Source organism: Gopherus evgoodei, chromosome 1, assembly GCF_007399415.2.
Source record: "Gopherus evgoodei ecotype Sinaloan lineage chromosome 1, rGopEvg1_v1.p, whole genome shotgun sequence".
NCBI classification, from domain to species: Eukaryota; Metazoa; Chordata; order Testudines; family Testudinidae; genus Gopherus; species Gopherus evgoodei.
This window is the reverse complement of record NC_044322.1, coordinates 249,576,608-249,582,811: the sequence shown is the minus strand read 5'-3', so window position 1 is coordinate 249,582,811 and position 6,204 is coordinate 249,576,608. Positions and strand designations below refer to the sequence as shown.

The 6,204-nt window shown below is 40.6% G+C and overlaps 1 protein-coding gene across 4 annotated transcripts in view; it reads left to right on the top strand.

Annotated features, from left to right (window-relative positions):
* Positions 1 to 2,948: 2,948 nt before the first annotated feature.
* Positions 2,949 to 6,204, top strand: part of CALD1 (caldesmon 1) — a 255,607-nt gene continuing 252,351 nt past the window's right edge. The window contains exon 1 of one of the 4 annotated variants that reach the window (XM_030542558.1): positions 2,949 to 3,222. The gene's annotated coding sequence lies outside the window, so the exon portion shown is untranslated. The remainder of the gene's footprint in view (positions 3,223 to 6,204) is intronic. The other 3 variants (XM_030542577.1, XM_030542593.1, XM_030542600.1) reach the window with 3 other exon arrangements.

Below are 6,204 nucleotides of genomic sequence, written 5' to 3'. Positions count from 1 at the left end.
CCGGGTTTGGTGGATGCGCATCCCACGAATGGTTTGATACAGAAATATTACCTACCTCTCAGGAGATGATCAATAGTGCACTTTCTAAACCCCAACCATATTGTCTCTTTAGATTGTAAATTTTATAGGAAAACAGTGATAAACCTTTGAGAGCTATGGTCTCCACAGAGATTTCCCAGTACTTCTAATGAAAACATTGAGAAGGTATGAGTGACTGCGATCACAGGAATTCCATGCTCACAGCACTCAAATGTAGTCCCTGTAGCTGCTATCACATATAGCCAGGATATGTCTGCTTCCACCCTGTCCTATCTCCAGCATGTATGGGAGTAAGCAGCTTACAGGGCTCTGCTTAATAAGCTGGTGTTGAAGGGGCACTTTAAGTTTTAGCTTCAATTCCTGCCCCATGCCATGAATGAAGGGATTGGGTGAGGGAGGGTCAGTCAACAGTTTCTGAATCCTGTGCCATGATAGGAAAGGGAAGCCAAAGGAAGTCTTCCCTCTATGCCATAACATAAGGGGGGGGCATGGCAGAGTCAGGGCGGAGATGGCAGGAAGGCATGGCTGGGAGGTGGGGCCCAACCTTGCTAGCAGCCCCAGAGTTTACTGTTATGGTAGCTCTGTACTAACTAATTTATAGTGTAGAGCTACTATTGATGCACCATATTATAATTACTTTATCAAAGGGTTTTGCATGATGCTTCTCACCACAGTGTGCAAAGATATTTCCACTGGAAGTGAAATTTAAAACCTTATTAATCTATGTCCTTGATTATTTTTTCAGAAATGTTGATGAAAATTCACTAAAATGTGTACACTTTCACTTTTTTTTTCCTGTTTGAGTGTCCTATTTTAGAGCAAACCCCCAGTGTATTTTTGTAGTCTTGAATCTTGGAATTCAAAGTTTCTTATGGCTGAACATCACATCACATTGTTGAATTTTCCATCTTGTCAACTTGCATAGTTTTTCTAATGTGAAATAGCCACTTTGCAGAAATTCGCTGGAAAAATGACCTGACACGCAAATGGCCTGGAACACAACAATACAGTTTGTGAAGAATCTCATTCAAAAAGCACAATTGCTTTCATCCAGCCCTAGTTATAACATATAGGTTGGCTTCCTCTTTCAGTGAACACTGAGCTCTTGCAGCAAGTTAATGACTGTGTAGGAAATAGAACTCAGGAGTCTTTCTGACTCTCAGTCCTCAGCTGTAACCATTAGCTCTCTCTAATCCTGCTCACACACTGGAGAGGACACTTCATATATTTAAAATCCTGGAATTAAAAATCTCTGTGGCAATTTAGGGCCACTCCCCACTTGCCATACGCTCATGACTAGTCTAATTGACTTCAGTTGATTTTGGCTCTTTACAGCCTGAGGTTTTTAAAGCTTTTAGTACAACAGAGCTTAGACATTCTGTTCTCCCTTGTGTTAGTCAATTATACATGTGACATCTGCTGTATCAACATACTGCGTGTGTTAGATTTTATGTTTCAAAGCCTTGCCGAGACAAAGCCTCCTGCATTAGGAAAGGCATCTGAATGCTAAAATAAAAACCCATATTTCCAAGAGCAAATAGCAATTTTTTTTACTTAATAAAATGTAATCGTAATATTTAAAAAGGGAACTAAACAACTGATATAAGCATACTTACTGTGATTTGGAGTTTGTGTAAATTAGCATACTTTTGGAGCTATGCCACTTTGCATGAGTTGAGCATCTAGCTCTTTAGCTAGAGGTGTACAGTGTTACGTAAGATTAGTTTACTGTACATGGGCCAAATCCTGCTTGTTGTGTGCATGTGAGTAGATCCAAACAGGCCCTGTGATTGAAGGAAAAGATCCAGACTGGCATTAAAACAATAGACTTATGAACACATAAATAGCCCACCCAGCTGCAATGTCTTGTTATATGTATTTGCCCCTCTCACTGTGCTTTTGCATAAATTATTATCAAATAATAAACCTGCAGAATATCTTGTGGTTTGGGCAGTTTCTTTCACTTCTCTCTAGTTTAGTCAGCCTTTTTCTTTCAGTCTTTCTTGGTGTGTGTGTATATGTATGTGTCTATATACTGTGATATATATTTACATATGTACGAACAGTTATATTTCATCTCATTCTTTGCAAATACTTTATGTACCTCACTTTTTTCTATGCATGTGTTTTGTGTTTGTTCTTTCACTTCTTTAAATTACTCGAGGTAGCTAAAACTTCCAGTAGAATTCTGTGAACAGTCTGCAGTTTTCTGATGCTCTACAAAAGACATTTCAAGGTAAAGATTAATCCAAACATACTTGATTAATGGAAAAAGAAAGTACTGTTCAGAATATATATATAGATGGACATCTATTAACTCAATGTTTACCTGAACTAGTCAACATTTTTCAGGATCAGTGATTAGCGTCAAAGATTTTAATGGCATTTTAAACTATTTTTAAGAACACGGACATTCTATATGTAACTTCTATTACACTATTTGACAGGTAACTGCCTATCTGCCAACTCCTCTTTCATGCTTCTCTCATACTATTGCTTTTACATTTTTGTTTCTGCAGGAAAAGACAAACAGTTTTTACATTCTCTTTCTACATATGGTATTCGTTAAAACAGTACAATGAAGTTGGTTGTGGTGAATGTGCTTTTTAAATTTTCTTTAAAATTGATGCAAAAAATAAACGTATTTACTGTGCCCCCTTTCCTTGCAGTATATTTCCTTTTTTAAAGCTCCATTTGTGTTCAACAAGACAGCCTCTTTTCTCCAAGATTAACATTTCTTATGATTGTTCCTGACAGAGGATTTACTTTCAGAGGCCCTGCTAAGGATAACCAAAAAAGGGCATGTAGCAAGACACTTTTGGCAGCTTGCATGAATTTTCGGAGCTTTTTAGGTCTTGGTTTTCTGATGAGTGGCTTCCTGAGCATGCCTAGGGAATGACAGGCATCTCTGCAGGCAGGCTGGACCCACCTTGGCTCAAGCCTAGTCATTGGCTGCTTATTAGAATAAATTGAGAACAATGCATACCACTGGCTGCCAATTGTAAACATAAGGGATATGTAGTCACTTAGCATTGACTTTTGGGTGGGGCCAAGGAAAGTCTGTAAGTTTTATTGAATAGGGCTGTGTGTTAGGCTGCTGGTGTACCTTTCTTGCTGTGCTCCTGCCTAAACAGCCAGTTATTCGTTTCCTTCCTACTAGTTGAAAACTTTTCAGCTGCAGAGGTAAGGGATTAAGCTACTCTTTCCCCCACCCCAATGATCTGATTTGACTGCATTTGCTGTTTAATTTCTATTCACAGTGCATGTTAAATGTAACAGAGCTGTGGAAATATACTAAAAGTGCCTGCAGCTTTTCCCCATGGCAGATGTTCATTGTGAACCACTGTTAGTGAGAGAAGATTTCGTATTTTGTTCTTCACAGAGATGCATGCTTTGCATAGTGAATGCAGAAAGGAAAGGCTTCTCATGTGCAGGATAGTCCATTGTTTGTTTGGAGGAAGGCAGAAACCCAGTTGGGCCAGGATTAATGAGTCGGTACCATGCAGTGGTATTCTTGGGGGCGCTTGCCCATGGAACAAAAACCTATTCATGTTTTCTTTTAAAGTGCATTTAAAGGAGTGATTGAAATAAGATTTTGCAGGTTAACAGGCTGACTTGCTTTTCATTTTACAACCTAAGAGTCAGGCTATTAAAGTAGCAAAAATCTAAAGGCAGAGCAGGCAGGGAAAACATTGTCACTGATTTGATATTTGCTGAAACAGATGTCTATTATGGCTGTCTTTCAGAAAAGTATTGTTGACAATAGACTGCATCCGTGTTTGTTTTCAGATTTAACATGCACAGCAGCATATTTCCAGAATGTTTCTTATGAAGCAGTCTTTCCTGTGAAAAGAAAGGGTGACAGGGGAGAGACCCAAACTGTTCATGGGTGGGACTGGTTGGGGTGTGTGTGTGTGTGTGTGTGTGTGTGTGTGTGTGTGTGTGTGTGTGTGCGCGCTATTCCAGAAAGAGAGGAAGCAGACTTTCATTTCAGGCTACTTTTGACATGCTCATACAGTTGTGTAAACCTAATAGCTGATACTAGTGACATTTTGTGTAGCATGAAATTCCTCGTAGGAAGGAATCATGGGGGCATGAAGATAGAGAGGAGCGAGATTAGCTGTAGAATGATAGGGGGGTGAGTGGGAGGAAGACCTGATAAATCCTGACCAAACCCACAAATATGTCAAAGGTGATTATTCTCCCATGCCCTGTTTCATTTATTTGTGGCAAGGATGTACAACATAATTTTTTTAAAATAACTTTTCTACAGCATGTGGCTTATTCTGATCACTTCATGTTTTTGGGAAGGTTTCTTCTCCTCCCCCTCCCCGCCCAAAAAAAAACATTTGTTGGAGAATATTCTTATATTAATGACACATTGTTTCCCTTGGGACACATCTGGAAGAAACAAACTATGAGGGGAGATTTTCTTTTGTAGTGTCTTTCATATACCATATTCTAAATGAATTTGCTAGTACGGCTAAGCATTAAATAAGTCTGAGATCAGCACCCTTTCTTTTTCTAATTATATTTACAGGTTGGGGTGTGTGTATGTATGTGTACCTGTACAATGTTTGTTTGTTGCAATATTTTGCATTTGGAATTGGGAGGTATCAGGTGATCCTGAAATTGCTTTCTCCAAAACCAATCAAAAGGGACTTTTCTTGAGATGCATTACAAATACAGTGAAAGCTGTTTTCTGTGGTTATTCAAGGGACTGACAAAAAATCATTTGTTAATGGAAGTGGCTTTCTGAAAAAGGGAGAGAAGAGTTGTTATCAGTATATTTGGGGAAGCTTATGGGTCTGTCTGTGTCTGTCTTCAGATGACTGTTTAAGGAGGATGATCATATTCAATAAAACCTATCCATGTAACTGTAATGTTTGACATTTGGTTGTCATGATGGTACTGGGAAAAATATTGGACAGGTTGTTTGAGAACAGAAGACAAATTGAAGTCCTGAAAACTTCTCATTGTTGCACCATGAAATGACATTGGACCCCACCCAATCTTGCAGCCCATATTCACATGATTAGTCTTGGGCGAAATCAGTACATTCCTTAACAAATACACAATCAGACTCAAGGAGAGTAGATGTAACGGCTTGCCACATCTAAATACACTTTGACAATGAGCAATGTAAAAGTATATTGAGAAGATAAAGCATTTCCTGCAGTTGCTACTTTATACTACTGTAGCACTATCTTTCAACACCGAACAGCACAAAGGAATCGAAAACTCAATATTTTGTACTCAGTATCATTATGAAACATTTTGAATTTTACTGGGCAGATGGTCAGTTCCCTCCCATGCAAGGTGATGCAGAGGGGAAAAGATGCACTACAATGGGGGTCTCTGTGTTCCTCAATTTCTCATTCACTGGGTCATGTGTGGAGGCTGCAATAGGTATGTTTACCAGCAGTGTTTCATATCAGTACAAAGTGTGGAGGGCAGTATTGTGAATTCAATGAAGTTTACTGCTTTGGGGATGGTTAAAGGGCACCTGTGTATAGAGATGACATGAGAGAGGACACAGTGGCAGTGATGGAATGAACTCTCCTTATTGAATAGCGATGGAACCAATGACTCTAAGGGTGCGTCTACACTACCCACTGGATTGGCGGGTAGTGATCGATCCCTGATTGCTCTCCCATCGACTGCTGAACTCCAGCTCAGCTAAAGGCAGAAGCAAAGTCGATGGGGGAGCGGCGGCCCTTGATCCCGTGCCGCGAGGTAGCAAAGTAAGTGATTCTAAGTCGATCTAAGATACGTCAAATTCTGCTACGCTATTCTCGTAGCTGATGTTGCATATCTTGGATCGATTCCCCCCCTCCCTAGTGTAGACCAGGCCTAAGAGCTAGGAGTAGGACATGATAGGGCAATAGCACTGGGCATTCTTCTTTTTTGCAGGGTGCTGGCAGGGACCGTGGTCTTCATAGCATTGAGACGTGGGTGCCAGTTACATTATCTGAACAGGTTGCTGTAGTACACTGGTTCTCAGGCTATGAGCAGGTTTCAGGGGTCTGCCAAAAGAAACTGGGCTTCAGCCCCAAGCAGCAGGGCTCAGGGAGAGAGTGCTACCTCCATCCCCTGACTTACCTCAGCAGGCCACCAAGCTTGTCTGGGTTGGCCGGGACGCGGGGGGGCCGAGGGGCGAGGGGT